The 16934-nt window shown below is 39.4% G+C and overlaps 2 non-coding genes across 2 annotated transcripts; one reads left to right on the top strand and one right to left on the bottom strand.

Annotated features, from left to right (window-relative positions):
- The first annotated feature begins 338 nt into the window (after positions 1-338).
- LOC112713400 (small nucleolar RNA R71) lies at positions 339-446 on the top strand. Its single transcript, XR_003158373.1, has one exon. It is a non-coding gene; the product is annotated as a small nucleolar RNA R71 (small nucleolar RNA).
- An 8248-nt stretch (positions 447-8694) lies between these two features.
- LOC112713788 (small nucleolar RNA R71) lies at positions 8695-8802 on the bottom strand. Its single transcript, XR_003158749.1, has one exon. It is a non-coding gene; the product is annotated as a small nucleolar RNA R71 (small nucleolar RNA).
- Positions 8803-16934: the final 8132 nt, after the last annotated feature.

Consider the following 16934-nt stretch of genomic DNA (forward strand, 5'->3'; position numbering starts at 1 on the left):
TCTTCAGATGAAGCATCCTTAGTACTGCCTGGTGCAGCTTGCATTCCAGACAGACTTTGAGAAATCATATTGACTTGCTGAGTCAATATTTTGTTCTGAGCCAATATAGCATTCAGAGTATCAATCTCAAGAACTCCTTTCTTCTGATTCGTCCCATTGTTCACATGATTCCTTTCAGAAGTGTACATGAATTGGTTATTTACAACCATTTCAATGAGTTCTTGAGCTTCTGCAGGCATCTTCTTTAGATGAAGAGATCCTTCAGTAGAGCTGTCCAATGACATCTTGGACAGTTCAGACAGACCATCATAGAAGATACCTATGATGCTCCATTCAGAAAGCATGTCAGAAGGACACTTTCTAATCAATTGTTTGTATCTTTCCCAAGCTTCATAGAGGGATTCACCTTCCTTCTGTCTGAAGGTTTGGACTTCCACTCTAAGCTTACTCAATTTTGAGGTGGAAAGAACTTTGCCAAGAAGGCATTGACTAGCTTTTTCCAAGAGTTCAGGCTTTCTTTAGGTTGTGAGTCTAACCATATCCTAGCTCTGTCTCTTACAGCAAAAGGGAATAGCATAAGTCTGTAGACCTCAAGGTTAACCCCATTGGTCTTGACAGTGTCACAGATTTGCAAGAATTCAGCTAAAAACTGATGAGGATCTTCCAATGGAAGTCCATGGAACTTGCAATTCTGTTGCATTAGAGAAACTAATTGAGGCTTAAGCTCAAAGTTGTCTGCTCCAATGGCAGGGATAGAGATGCTTCTCCCATAGAAGTCGGGAGTAGGTGCAGTAAAGTCACCCAGCACCTTCCTTGTATTGTTGGCATTGTTGTTGTTTTCGGCTGCCATGTCTTCTTCTTGTTTGAAGATTTCTGTTAGGTCCTCTACAGAGAGTTGTGCTTTAGCTTCTCTTAGCTTTCGCTTCAAGGTCCTTTCAGGTTCAAGGTCAGCCTCAACAAGAATGCTTTTGTCTTTGCTCCTACTCATATGAAAGAGAAGAGAACAAGAAAATATGAAATCCTCTATGTCACAGTATAGAGATTCCTTGAGGTGTCAGAGGAATAGAAGGAGGAGGTAGAAGAATTAGGATGTGAGAAGAAGGGAAGAATTTTCGAAAATAAGTTAAAAAAAATTAAAATAATTAAAAGAGATTTTGAAAACTTGATTGATGATTTTCGAAAACTAAGATTGAGAAAGAAATAAAGTGAATTTTGAAAAAGATTTTGAAATTAGAAATAAAAAAGATATGAATTGAAAACTATCTTGAAAAAGATGTGATTAAAAAGATATGATTGAAAAGTTATGATTTGAAAAACAATTTAAAAAAGATTTGATTTTTAAAATCAAGGACTTGGCTAACAAGAAAAGATATGATTCGAACATTAAACCTTTCTCAACAGAAAAGGCAACATACTTGAAATGTTGAATCAAATCATTAATTGTTAGCAAGTATTTTTGAAAAAGGAAAGAAATTGATTTTGAAAATATATGGTTGAAAAGATATGATTTGAAAAAGATTTGATTTTGAAAAATTATGAAAACTTGAAAAAAAAATTGCATTAAAAACAAAATCTTCCCTCTTATGCCATCCTGGCGTTAAACGCTCAGAATGGTATACATTCTGGCGTTTAACGCCCAAAATGCTACTCTTTTGAGCGTTAAACGCCCAGCCAGGTGCCCTGGCTGGCGTTTAAACGCCAGTTTTCCTTCCTTACTGGGCGTTTTGAACGCCCAGCTTTTTCTGTGTAATTCCTCTGCTGTATGTTCTGAATCTTCAATTCTCTGTATTATTGACTTGAAAAGACACAAATTAAAAATTTTTTTGGATTTTTAATGATGAGAAAAAAAAATCAAAATGCAACTAAAATCAAATAAACAATGCATGCAAGACACCAAACTTAGAAGTTTGTATACGACTGACACTAACAAATTGAGAATGCATATGAGAAACAACAAAACACACAAAACAAGAGAATTTAAAGTCAGAGCAAGTAAATCATCAAGAACAACTTGAAGATCAATGAAGACACATGATAAATGCAAGAAGAACAGAAACATGCAATTGACACCAAACTTAAAATGAGACACTAGACTCAAACAAGAAATATTTTTGGGTTTTATGATTTTGTAATTTTTTTGGATTTTTCGAAAATTATATGGAGAAGAAAATAAAGAGATTCAAAATTTTTAATAAGAATTCCAGGAATCATGCAATGTTAGTCTAAAGCTTCAGTTTAAAGAAATTAGACATGGCTAGCCAAGCTTCAGCAGGACATTACATTCAAGAGCTAAATTGATGAAGATCAATCAGCTTTGGTGATGATAAGAACATCACCTTGAAACACTAGAATTCATTCTTAAAAATTCTAAAAAATACCTAATCTAAGCAACAAGATGAACCGTCAGTTGTCCAAACACAAACAATCCCCGGCAACGGTGCCAAAAACTTGGTGCATGAAATTGTGATCATCAATGGCGCCATCAACATGGTATGCACAATTTCAATCTCAACTCTTTATCACAACTTCGCACAACTAACCAGCAAGTGCACTGGGTCGTCCAAGTAATAAACCTTACGCGAGTAAGGGTTGATCCCACGGAGATTGTTGGTATGAAGCAAGCTATGGTCATCTTATAAATTTCAGTCAGGCAGATTCAAATGGTTATGAATGATTTATGAATAAAGCATAAAATAAAGATAAAGATACTTATGTAATTCATTGGTGAGAATTTCAGATAAACGTATGGAGATGCTTTGTCCCTTCCGTCTCTCTGCTTTCCTACTGTCTTCATCCAATCCTTCTTACTCCTTTCCATGGCAAGCTGTATGTTGGGCATCACTGTTGTCAATGGCTACAGTCCCGTCCACTCAGTGAAAATGTTCAACGCGCTCTGTCACAGCACGTCTATTCAGCTGTCGGTTTTTGATCATGTCGGAATAGAATCCAGTGATTCTTTTGCGCCTGTCACTAACGCCCCACAATCGCCAGTTTGAAGCTCGTCACAGTCATTCAATCATTGAATCCTACTCAGAATACCACAGACAAGGTTTAGACCTTCCGGATTCTCTTGAATGCCGCCATCAATTCTAGCTTATACCACGAAGATTCCGATTAAGAAATCCAAGAGATATCCACTCAATCTAAGGTAGAACGGAGGTGGTTGTCAGGCACACGTTCATATGTGAGAATGATGATGAGTGTCACGGATCATCACATTCATCAAGTTGAGGAACAAGTGATATCTTAGAACAAGAATAAGCCGAATTGAATAGAAGAACAATAGTAATTGCATTAATACTCGAGGTACAGCAGAGCTCCACACCTTAATCTATGGTGTGTAAAAACTCCACCGTTGAAAATACATAAGAACAAGGTCTAGGCATGGCCAAGAGGCCAGCCTCCATGATCTAAGGACTAGGCGTCCAAAGATGATCCTAAGATCTAAAGTGATCAAAAGATGAAAATACAATAGCAAAAGGTCCTACTTATAGAGAACTAGTAGCTAGGGTTTACAGAAATGAGTAAATGACATAAAAATCCACTTTTGGGCCCACTTGGTGTGTGCTTGGGCTGAGCATTGAAGCATTTTCGTGTAGAGACTCTTCTTGGAGTTAAACGCCAGCTTTTGTGCCAGTTTGGGCGTTTAACTCCCATTCTTGTGCCAGTCCCGACGTTTAACGCTGGGCAGTCTTGAGCAGATTTGGAACGCCAGTTTGGGCCATCAAATCTTGGGCAAAGTATGGACTATTATATATTACTGGAAAGCCCAGAATATCTACTTTCCAACGCAGTTGAGAGCGTGCCAATTGGGCTTCTGTAGCTCCAAAAAATCCACTTCGAGTGCAGGGAGGTCAGAATCCAACAGCATCTGCAGTCCTTTTCATCCTCTGAATTAGATTTTTGCTCAGGTCCCTCAATTTCAGCCAGAAAATACCTGAAATCACAGAAAAACACACAAACTCATAGCAAAGTCCAGAAAAGTGAATTTTAACTAAAAACTAATAAAAATATAATAAAAACTAACTAAAACATACTAAAAACATACTAAAAACAATGCCAAAAAGCGTATAAATTATCCGCTCATCACAGTTCCAGATATTCTCTGCCTGTCTATTTGCCACAGATTAGCGTAGAATTCCTGAACCATATTTCTTCCCACATTTGTTTCAGGATTAGCTAGGACTTTCCAGTTCCTGTTTTGAATTTGCCCTTGAATCTCCGGATATTCGTCTTCTTTCAGATCGAATCTAACTTCTGGGATCACTGACCTTAGATCCATTATTTTGTAGTAATGGTCTGAATGTTCTTTGGTTAAGAACTTCCCTTGATTCCAAAGTGGTTTTGGAATACTCTCTTTCTTGCCTCTTGGAGTGGGTTGTTTTCCTTTAGGAGCCATGATATTAGTGAATATGGTTTAGTGATCACGGATAAACACACCAAACTTAGATGTTTGCTTGTCCTCAAGCAAAAGAAAGAAAAGAAGAGGGATAGAAGGATAGCTAGTATCGAATGGTGGATGAGAGGAGGGAGGCCGAATGTGGATTTAAAGGGAGGGGTGGGTTTTCGAAAATTTTGAAGGAAGATAAGATAGAAGATATGATTTATAAAAGATAAATATGATAAGAAAAAGATATAATTTAAAATTAAAAAGTTGTGAATGATATTTGAAAAAGATAAATCTGGATTTTTATTTTGAAAAAGATTTTAAAAGATAATTGAGTTTTTTTTTTTAAATTTGAAAAGGAGTTGGATGGGATTTGAAAAGGATTTGTGTTTATGAATTAAGATACATTTGATATTTTTGAAAAAGGGATTTTAGAAATTAGGATTAAAATTTTTGGAATTGAAGGATGAGAGTTTGTAACATGTTTATTGATGAGCGGATAATTTGTACGCTTTTTGGCATTGTTTTTAGTATGTTTTTGGTATGATATAGTTAGTTTTTAGTATATTTTTATTAGTTTTTAGTTAAAATTCACTTTTCTGGACTTTACTATGAGTTTGTGTGTTTTTCTGTGATTTCAGGTATTTTCTGGCTGAAATTGAGGGACCTGAGCAAAAATCTGATTCAGAGACTAAAAAGGACTGCAGATGCTATTGGATTCTGACCTCCCTGCACTCGAAGTGGATTTTCTGGAGCTACAGAAGCCCAATTGGCGCGCTCTCAATGGCGTTGGAAATTAGACATCCTGGGCTTTCCAGCAATATATGATAGTCCATACTTTGCCCAAGATTTGATGGCCCAAACCGGCGTTCAAAGTCACCCTCAGAAATCCCAGCGTTAAACGCCGGAACTGGCACCCAAATGGGAGTTAAACGCCCAAACTGGCACTAAAGCTGGCGTTTAACTCCAAGAAGAGTCTCTACACGAAAATGCTTCATTGCTCAGCCCAAGCACACATCAAGTGGGCCCGGAAGTGGATTTTTTATGTCATTTACTCATCTCTGTACACCCTAGGTTACTAGTTTTCTATATATAGGACCTTTTACTATTGTATTTTCATCTTTTGATCACTTGAGATCTCTAGATCATCTTTGGACATCTAGTTCTTAGATCATAATAGAGACTTTGGTAGCTATCTTCACTTTTATGCTATCTTAGATCTTTGGGAGGCTGGCCATTCGGCCATGCCTAGACCTTGTTCTTATGTATTTTCAACGGTGGAGCTTCTACACACCATAGATTAAGGTGTGGAGCTCTGCTGTACCTCGAGTATTAATGCAATTACTATTGTTCTTCCATTCAATTCCGCTTGTTCTTGTTCTAAGATATCACTTGTTCTTCAACTTGATGAATGTGATGATCCGTGACACTCATCATCATTCTCACCTATGAACGTGTGACTGACAACCACCTCCGTTCTACCTTCAATTGGGTGAATATCTCTTGGATTCCTGATTGCACGATGCATGGTTGATCGCCTGACAACCGAGTGCTCGCCTGACAAACGAGCCAACCATTCCGTGAGATCAGAGTCTTCGTGGTATAGGCAAGAACTGATGGCGGCATTCAAGAGAATCCGGAAGGTCTAACCTTGTCTGTGGTATTCTGAGTAGGATTCAATGATTGAATGACTGTGACGTGCTTCAAACTCCTAGCAGGCGGGGCGTTAGTGACAGACGCAAAAGAATCGATGGATTTTATTCTGGCCTGATCGAGAACCGACAGATGATTATCCATGCTGTGACAGAGCATAGGCGACGTAATCACTGAGAGGATGGGAGGTAGCCATTGACAACGGTGAAACCCTACATAAGCTTGCCATGGAAAGGAGTAAGAAGGATTGGATGAAGACAGTAGGAAAGCAGAGAGACGGAAGGGAAGGCATCTTCATGCGCTTATCTGAAGTTCCTACCAATGAATTACATAAGTACCTCTATCTTTATCTGTATGTTTATTTCGTTCATCACCATATCCATTTGAGTTTGCCTGACTAAGATTTACAAGATGACCATAGCTTGCTTCATACTAACAATCTCCGTGGGATCGACCCTTACTCGCGTAAGGTTTATTACTTGGACGACCCAGTGCACTTGCTGGTTAGTTGTGCGAAGTTGTGTAATGCCATGGTATTGAGCCACCAAGTTTTTGGGGTTCATGTCCGGGGATTATGAGAGTTGTGAAAAGTATTGTTCACAATTTCGCGTACCAAGTTTTTGGCGCCGTTGCCGGGGATTGTTCAGTTTGGACAACTGACGGTTCATCTTGTTGCTTAGATTAGGTATTTTTTTTTCTTCAGAATTCTTAAGAATGAATTCTAGTGTTTCAAAGTGATGTTCTTGTCATCACCAAAGCTGATTGATCTTCATCAATTTAGCTCTTGAATGCAATGTCTTGCCGAAGCTTGGCTGGCCATGTCTAATTCCTTTAGACTGAAGCTTTAGACTAACATTGCATGATTCCTGGAATTCTCATTAAGAATTTTGATACCTTTATCTTTCTTTTCCACTTAATTTTCGAAAAACACAAAAAAATCAAAAAAGTCATAAAATCCAAAAAATATTTCTTGTTTGAGTCTAGTGTCTCATCTTAAGTTTAGTGTCAATTGAATGCATTCATGTGTATTAAGGATTTGCAAGTAATCCTTGATAATTTTCGTGCTCTGATCTTTGAATTCTATTGACTTGAGTGTTTTGTGTGTCTCATATGCATTTTCATTTTGTTAGTGTCAGTGGTATACAAACTGCTAAGTTTGGTGTCTTGCATGCATTGTTATTTGATTCTTGTTGCATTTTGATTTGTTCTTATTATTAAAAATCCAAAAATATTTTTAATTTGTGTCTTCTCAAGTCAATGATACAGAGAATTGAAGATTCAGAACATACAGCAGAGGAATTACACAGAAAAAGCTGGGCGTTCAAAACGCCCAGTGAAGAAGGACAGACTGGCGTTTAAACGCCAGCCAGGGTACCTGGTTGGGCGTTTAACGCCCAAAAGGGTATAGTTTTGGGCGTTAAACGCCAGAATGTGCACCATTCTGGGCGTTTAACGCCAGGATGGCTAAAGGGGGAAGATTTTGTTTTCAAATCAGATTTTTTTTTCAAGTTTTCAAAATTTTTCAATCAAATCTTTTTCAAAATCAATTTCTTTCCATTTTCAAAGATACTTACTATCAATTAATGATTTGATTCAACATTTCAAGTATGTTGCCTTTTCTGTTGAGAAAGGTTTAATGTTTGAATCATATCTTTTCTTGTTAGTCAAGTTTTTAATTTTCAAAATCAAATCTTTTTAAAATGTTTTTCAAATCATATCTTCTCAATCACATTTTTTTAAAACCAATCATATCTTCTTAACCACATCTTTTTCAAAATAGTTTTCAATCAAATCTTTTTGATTTCTAATTTCAAAATCTTTTTCAAAAATCACTTGATTTCTTTTCCATTTTCTTTTTTTCAAAAATTAAGTAATGTTTTTCAAAAATATTTTCAAAATTTCTCACTCAATTTTCGAAAATCACTTCCCTCCTTCTCACATCCTTCTATTTATGGACTAACATTATCCCTTGATGCAAAATTCGAACTCCATCTTCTTTGATAAGTTCGAATTTTCTACTTCTGTCTTCTACTTTTCTTTTCCTCTGACACCTAAAGGAATCTCTATATTGTGACATAGAGGATTCCACATTTTCTTGTTCTCTTCTCTTTCATATGAGCAGGAGCAAAGACAAAGGCATTCTTGTTGAAGCTGATCCTGAACCTGAAAGGACCTTGAAGAGAAAGCTAAGAGAAGCCAAAGCACAACTCTCTTTAGAGGACCTGACCGAATTCTTCAAAGAAGAAGAACGTATGGCAGCCGAAAACAACAATGCCAACAATGCAAGGAAGGTGCTGGGTGACTTTACTGCACCTACTCCCGACTTCTATGGGAGAAGCATCTCTATCCCTGCCATTAGAGCAAACAACTTTGAGCTTAAGCCTCAATTAGTTTCTCTAATGCAACAGAATTGCAAGTTCCATAGACTTCCATTGGAAGATCCTCATCAGTTTTTAGCTGAATTCTTGCAAATCTGTGACACTGTCAAGACTAATGGGGTTGACCCTGAGGTCTACAGACTTATGCTATTCCCTTTTGCTGTAAGAGACAGAGCTAGAACATGGTTGGATTCACAACCTAAAGAAAGCCTGGACTCTTGGGAAAAGCTAGTCAATGCCTTCTTGGCAAAGTTCTTTCCAACTCAAAAATTGAGTAAGCTTAGAGTGGAAGTCCAAACCTTCAGACAGAAGGAAGGAGAATCCCTCTATGAAGCTTGGGAAAGATACAAACAATTAATCAAAAAGTGTCCTTCTGATATGCTTTCTGAATGGAGCATCATAGGTATTTTCTATGATGGTCTCTCTGAACTATCCAAGATGTCTTTGGATAGCTCTTCTGGAGGATCTCTTCATCTGAAGAAGACGCCTACTGAAGCTCAAGAACTGATTGAAATGGTTGCAAATAACCAATTCATGTACACTTCTGAAAGAAATCCTGTGAACAATGGGACTAGTCAGAAGAAAGGAGTTCTTGAGATTGACACTCTGAATGCCATTTTGGCTCAGAATAAAATATTGACCCAACAAGTCAATATGATTTCTCAAAGTCTGTCTGGAATGCAAAATGCACCAAGCAGTACTAAGGAAGCTTCATCTGAGGAAGAAGCTTATGATCCTGAGAACCCTTCAATGGAAGAGGTGAATTACATGGGAGAACCCTATGGAAACACCTATAATCCTTCATGGAGAAATCATCCAAATTTCTCATGGAAGGATCAACAGAGACCTCAACAAGGTTTCAATAATAATAATGGTGGAAGAAACAGGTTTAGCAATAGCAAGCCTTTTCCATCATCTTCTCAGCAACAGACAGAGAGTTCTAAGCAGAATAACTCTGACTTAGCAACCATGGTCTCTGATCTGATCAAAACCACTCAAAGTTTCATGACTGAAACAAGGTCCTCCATTAGAAATTTGGAAGGACAAGTGGGTCAGCTGAGCAAGAAAATTACTGAACTCCCTCCTAGTACTCTTCCAAGCAATACAGAAGAAAATCCAAAAGGAGAGTGCAAGGCCATTAACATGGCCAAATTTTGGGAGGAAGGAGAGGCAGTGAACGCCACTGAGGAAGGCCTCACTGGACGTCCACTGGCCTCCAATGAGTTCCCCAATGAGGAACCATGGGAATCTGAGGCTCAAAATGAGACCATAGAGATTCCATTGGACTTACTTCTGCCATTCATGAGCTCTGATGAGTATTCTTCCTCTGAAGAGGATGAGTATGTCACTGAAGAGCAAGTTGCTAAATATCTTGGAGCAATCATGAAGCTAAATGACAAGTTATTTGGAAATGAGACTTGGGAGGATGAACCCCCTTTGCTCACCAAAGAACTGGATAACTTGTCTAGGCAGAAACTGCCTCAAAAGAGACAGGACCCTGGGAAGTTTTCAATACCTTGTACCATAGGCACCATGACCTTCAAGAAGGCCTTGTGTGATTTAGGGTCAAGTGTAAACCTCATGCCCCTCTCTGTAATGGAGAAGTTAGGGATCTCTGAGGTGCAAGCTGCAAAAATCTCACTAGAGATGGCAGACAACTCAAGAAAACAAGCCCATGGACTTTTAGAGGATGTTTTGGTTAAAGTCGAAGACCATTACATCCCTACTGATTTCATAGTCCTAGAGACTGGGAAGTGCATGGATGAATCCATCATCATTGGCAGACCCTTCCTAGCCACAGCAAAGGCTGTGATTGATGTTGATAGAGGAGAGTTGATCATTCAAGTGAATGAAGAATCCTTGGTGTTTAAAGTCCAAGGATATCCCTCTTTCATCATGGAGAGGAAGCATGAAGAGCTTCTCTCAAAACAGAGCCAAACAGAGCCCCCACAGTCAAACTCTAAGTTTGGTGTTGGGAGGCCACAACCAAACTCTAAGTTTGGTGTTGAACCCCCACATTCAAACTCTAAGTTTGGTGTTGGGAGGTTCCAACATGGCTCTGAGCATCTGTGAGGCTCCATGAGAGTCCTCTGTCAAGCTACTGACATTAAAGAAGCGCTTGTTGGGAGGCAACCCAATGTTTTATAATTAACTATTTTCTTTTGTTATTTTATCTTTTTTGTAGGTTGATGATCATGAGAAGTCACAAAATTAATGAAAAAAGCAAAAACAGAATGAAAAACAGGAAGAAAAACAGCACACCCTGGAGGACGCACCCACTGGCGTTTAAACGCCAGTGAGGTTAGCTGTTGGGCGTTTAACGCCCAGTCTGGCACCATTCTGGGCGTTTAACGCCAGAAAGGGGCACCAGACTGGCGTTAAACGCCAGAAAGGGGCAAGAAGCTGGCGTTAAACGCCAGAAATGGGCACCAGCCCGGCGTTTAACGCCAGAAATGGCTCAAAACGAGATTTTGAATGCCATTTGGTGCAGGGATGACTTTTCCTTGACACCTCAGGATCTGTGGACCCCACAGGATCCCCACCTACCCTACCACTCTCTCTCTTCTTCACCAATCACCTCAACACCTCTTCCCCTAAAACCCCACCTACCTCACCATTCAAATTCAAACCACTTTCCCACCCAAACCCACCCTCAAAAGGCCGAACCCTCCCTTCCCCCTCTCCTATATAAACCCTCCTTTACTCCTTCATTTTCACACATCATACACACCACTTCTCCCCTTCTTGGCCAAAAATTAAAGCCATTCCCTTTCTCCCTAATTTCTTCTTCTTCTACTCTCTTCTTTCTTCTTTTGCTCGAGGACGAGCAAACATTTTAAGTTTGGTGTGGTAAAAGCATTGCTTTTTGTTTTTCCATAACCATTTATGGCATCCAAGGCCGGAGAAACCTCTAGAAAGAGGAAAGGGAAGGCAAAAGCTTCCACCTCCGAGTCATGGGAGATGGAGAGATTCATCTCAAGGGTGCATCAAGACCATTTCTATGAAGTTGTGGCCTTGAAGAAGGTGATCCCTGAGGTCCCTTTTTCACTCAAAAAGGGTGAATATCCGGAGATCCGACATGAGATCCGAAGAAGAGGTTGGGAAGTCCTTACCAACCCCATTCAACAAGTCGGAATCTTGATGGTTCAAGAGTTCTATGCCAATGCATGGATCACCAAGAACCATGATCAAAGTGTGAACCCGAATCCAAAGAATTATCTTACTATGGTTCGGGAGAAATACTTGGATTTTAGTCCGGAAAGTGTGAGGGTGGCGTTCAACTTGCCTATGATGCAAGGAGATGAACATCCGTACAATAGAAGGGTCAACTTTGATCAAAGGTTGGACCAAGTCCTCACAATCATATGTGAAGAGGGCGCCCAATGGAAGAGAGATTCAAGAGGAAAGCCGGTTCAATTGAGAAGGCATGACCTCAAACCCGTGGCTAGAGGATGGTTGGAGTTCATCCAACGCTCAATCATTCCCACTAGCAACCGGTCCGAAGTTATCATAGACCGGGCTATCATGATCCATAGCATCATGATTGGAGAAGAAATAGAAGTTCATGAGGTTATAGCCCAAGAACTCTATAAGGTGGCGGACAAGTCCTCTACCTTGGCAAGGTTAGCCTTCCCTCATCTCATTTGTCACTTCTGTTATTCAGTTGGAGTTGACATAGAGGGAGACACCCCTATTGATGAGGACAAGCCCATCACTAAGAAGAGGATGGAGCACACAAGAGACCCCACTCACCATGAGATCCCTGAGATTCCTCAAGGGATGCACTTTCCTCCACAAAACTATTGGGAGCAATTAAACACCTCCCTAGGAGAATTGAGTTCCAACATGGGACAACTAAGGGTGGAGCACCAAGAACACTCCATCATCCTCCATGAAATTAGAGAAGATCAAAGAATCATGAGGGAGGAGCAACAAAGACAAGGAAGAGACATTTAGGAGCTCAAGCACTCCATAGGGTCTTCAAGAGGAAGAAAGAGCCGCCATCACTAAGGTGGACCCGTTCTTTGATTTCCTTGTTCTTTATTCTTCTGTTTTTCGAATTTCATGCTTATGTTTATCTATGTTTGTGTCGTGTGATCGTTAGTGTCTTAGTGTCTATGCCTTAAAGTTATGAATGTCCTATGAATCCATCACCTTTCTTGAATAAAAATGTGCTTAAATTGAAAAGGAAAGAATTGCATGAATTTTGAATTTTATAACAGTTTAATTATTTTGATGTGGTGGCAATATTTTTGTTTTCTGAATGTATGATTAAACAGTGCATATGTATCTTGAATTTGTGGTTCATGAATGTTGGCTCTTGAAAGAATGATGAAAAAGGAGACATGTTACTGAGGATCTGAAAAATCATAAAAATGGTTCTTGAAGCAAGAAAAAGCTATGAAAAAAAAAACGAAAAAAAGAGAAAAAGAAAAGAAAACGAAAAAAGAAAGAAAAGAAAGAAAAATAAAGTTGTGATCCAAGGCAATAAGAGTGTGCTTAAGAACCCTGGACACCTCTAATTGGGGACTCTAGCAAAGCTGAGTCACAATCTGAAAAGGTTCACCCAATTATGTGTCTATGGCATGTATGTATCCGGTGGTAATACTGGAAGACAGAGTGCTTTGGGCCACAGCCAAGACTCAATAAGTAGCTATGTTCAAGAATCATCATACTCTACTAGGAGAATCAATAACACTATCTGGATTCTAAGTTCCTAAAGAAGCCAATCATTCTGAATTTCAAAGGATAGAGTGAGATGCCAAAACTATTCAGAGGCAAAAAGCTAAAAGCCCCGCTCATCTAATTAATACTGATCTTCACAGATGTTTTTGGGATTCATTGCATATTCTCTTCTTTTTATCTTATTTGATTTTCAGTTGCTTGAGGACAAGCAACAATTTAAGTTTGGTGTTGTGATGAGCGGATAATTTGTACGCTTTTTGGCATTGTTTTTAGTATGTTTTTGGTATGATATAGTTAGTTTTTAGTATATTTTTATTAGTTTTTAGTTAAAATTCACTTTTCTGGACTTTACTATGAGTTTGTGTGTTTTTCTGTGATTTCAGGTATTTTCTGGCTGAAATTGAGGGACCTGAGCAAAAATCTGATTCAGAGACTAAAAAGGACTGCAGATGCTGTTGGATTCTGACCTCCCTGCACTCGAAGTGGATTTTCTGGAGCTACAGAAGCCCAATTGGCGCGCTCTCAACGGCGTTGGAAAGTAGACATCCTGGGCTTTCCATCAATATATGATAGTCCATACTTTGCCCAAGATTTGATGGCCCAAACCGGCGTTCAAAGTCACCCTCAGAAATCCCAGCGTTAAACGCCGGAACTGGCACCCAAATGGGAGTTAAACGCCCAAACTGGCACTAAAGCTGGCGTTTAACTCCAAGAAGAGTCTCTACACGAAAATGCTTCATTGCTCAGCCCAAGCACACACCAAGTGGGCCCGGAAGTGGATTTTTTATGTCATTTACTCATCTCTGTACACCCTAGGTTACTAGTTTTCTATATATAGGACCTTTTACTATTGTATTTTCATCTTTTGATCACTTGAGATCTCTAGATCATCTTTGGACATCTAGTTCTTAGATCATGATAGAGACTTTGGTAGCTATCTTCACTTTTATGCTATCTTAGATCTTTGGGAGGCTGGCCATTCGGCCATGCCTAGACCTTGTTCTTATGTATTTTCAACGGTGGAGCTTCTACACACCATAGATTAAGGTGTGGAGCTCTGCTGTACCTCGAGTATTAATGCAATTACTATTGTTCTTCCATTCAATTCCGCTTGTTCTTGTTCTAAGATATCACTTGTTCTTCAACTTGATGAATGTGATGATCCGTGACACTCATCATCATTCTCACCTATGAACGTGTGACTGACAACCACCTCCGTTCTACCTTCAATTGGGTGAATATCTCTTGGATTCCTGATTGCACGATGCATGGTTGATCGCCTGACAACCGAGTGCTCGCCTGACAAACGAGCCAACCATTCCGTGAGATCAGAGTCTTCGTGGTATAGGCTAGAACTGATGGCGGCATTCAAGAGAATCCGGAAGGTCTAACCTTGTCTGTGGTATTCTGAGTAGGATTCAATGATTGAATGACTGTGACGTGCTTCAAACTCCTAGCAGGCGGGGCGTTAGTGACAGACGCAAAAGAATCGATGGATTTTATTCCGGCCTGACCGAGAACCGACAGATGATTATCCATGCTGTGACAGAGCATAGGCGACGTAATCACTGAGAGGATGGGAGGTAGCCATTGACAACGGTGAAACCCTACATAAGCTTGCCATGGAAAGGAGTAAGAAGGATTGGATGAAGACAGTAGGAAAGCAGAGAGACGGAAGGGAAGGCATCTTCATGCGCTTATCTGAAGTTCCTACCAATGAATTACATAAGTACCTCTATCTTTATCTTTATGTTTATTTCGTTCATCACCATATCCATTTGAGTTTGCCTGACTAAGATTTACAAGATGACCATAGCTTGCTTCATACTAACAATCTCCGTGGGATCGACCCTTACTCGCGTAAGGTTTATTACTTGGACGACCCAGTGCACTTGCTGGTTAGTTGTGCGAAGTTGTGTAATGCCATGGTATTGAGCCACCAAGTTTTTGGGGTTCATGTCCGGGGATTATGAGAGTTGTGAAAAGTATTGTTCACAATTTCGCGTACTAAGTTTTTGGCGCCGTTGCCGGGGATTGTTCAGTTTGGACAACTGACGGTTCATCTTGTTGCTTAGATTAGGTATTTTTTTTCTTCAGAATTCTTAAGAATGAATTCTAGTGTTTCAAAGTGATGTTCTTGTCATCACCAAAGCTGATTGATCTTCATCAATTTAGCTCTTGAATGCAATGTCCTGCCGAAGCTTGGCTGGCCATGTCTAATTCCTTTAGACTGAAGCTTTAGACTAACATTGCATGATTCCTGGAATTCTCATTAAGAATTTTGATACCTTTATCTTTCTTTTCCACTTAATTTTCGAAAAACAAAAAAAAATAAAAAAAGTCATAAAATCCAAAAAATATTTCTTGTTCGAGTCTAGTGTCTCATCTTAAGTTTAGTGTCAATTGAATGCATTCATGTGTATTAAGGATTTGCAAGTAATCCTTGATAATTTTCGTGCTCTGATCTTTGAATTCTATTGACTTGAGTGTTTTGTGTGTCTCATATGCATTTTCATTTTGTTAGTGTCAGTGGAATACAAACTGCTAAGTTTGGTGTCTTGATAATTTTCATTTTCATTATGAGAGTTGTGAAAAGTATTGTTCACAATTTCGCGCACCATTTATGCAAGAAATCATGAATTGGAATATAAAAATTTTAAGAAATGTGAATTAAAAACGAAATTACCTCCTCCCCACAATCCTGGCGTTAAACGCCCAAACGCTGCATGTTTTGGGCGTTTAACGCCCATTTTCAGCTTCTCCTGGGCGTTCAATGCCCAGCTGTTGCTTCTAGCTGGCGTTGAACGCCAGGAACTCCTTTGTCACTGGACGTTTTTCTGAACGCCCAAGACGCTATAAATCTGGCGTTGAACGCCTAGAAGGTGCTTCTTTCTAGCGTTCAACGCCCAGAAGATGCTTCTTTCTGGCATTTAACGCCCAGATGGCTATCCTTACTGGCGTTGAACGCCCAGTAAGTGCTTCTTTTAGGCGTTCAGCGCCCAAAACAGCTCTTACTGGCTTTTTTCGCACCAGTGAGCTTCTTTTTGCTATTTTATCCTCTGAATCCTTCTATAACTCTGTGAACTCAAGCAATTGCTACTTTACCTTGAAGATAATTGACATAAACCTGTAAAAATCAATTAATTGACAAATAAACTTTGTAGATGGCTGTGTTGCCTCCCAGCAAGCGCTTCTTTATTGTCTTTAGCTGGACTAATACTGAGCTTTAATCAAGTCTCAGTTTTGAGCATTCTTGCTCAAAATTGCTTTCAAGATAATGTTTATCTCTCTGTCCATTAACAATGAACTTTCTGTTAGAATCATTATCCTGAAGCTCCACGTATCCATATGGTGATACACTTGTAATCACATATGGGCCTCTCCACCGGGACTTCAATTTTTCGGGGAATAATCTGAGCCTAGAATTAAACAGCAGAACTTTCTGCCCTGGCTCAAAGACTCTGGATGACAGTTTCTTATCATGCCATCTTTTTGCCTTCTCTTTGTAAATTTTTGCATTTTCAAAAGCATTGAGTCTGAATTCCTCTAGCTCATTTAACTGGAGCAATCATTTTTCTCCAGCTAACTTGGCATCAAGGTTTAGGAATCTGGTTGCCCAATAGGCCTTATGTTCCAGTTCCACTGGCAAGTGACAGGTTTTTCCATACACCAGCTGGTATGGAGAAGTTCCTATGGGTGTCTTGAATGCTGTTCTGTATGCCCACAGAGTATCGTCCAAGCTTCTTGCCCAATCCCTTCTACGGTTAATCACAGTCCGTTCCAGGATTTTTTTAAGTTCTCTATTAGAGACTTCAGCTTGCCCATTTGTC

Source organism: Arachis hypogaea, chromosome 9 (genome assembly GCF_003086295.3).
Source record: "Arachis hypogaea cultivar Tifrunner chromosome 9, arahy.Tifrunner.gnm2.J5K5, whole genome shotgun sequence".
Taxonomy (NCBI): Eukaryota; Viridiplantae; Streptophyta; class Magnoliopsida; order Fabales; family Fabaceae; genus Arachis; species Arachis hypogaea.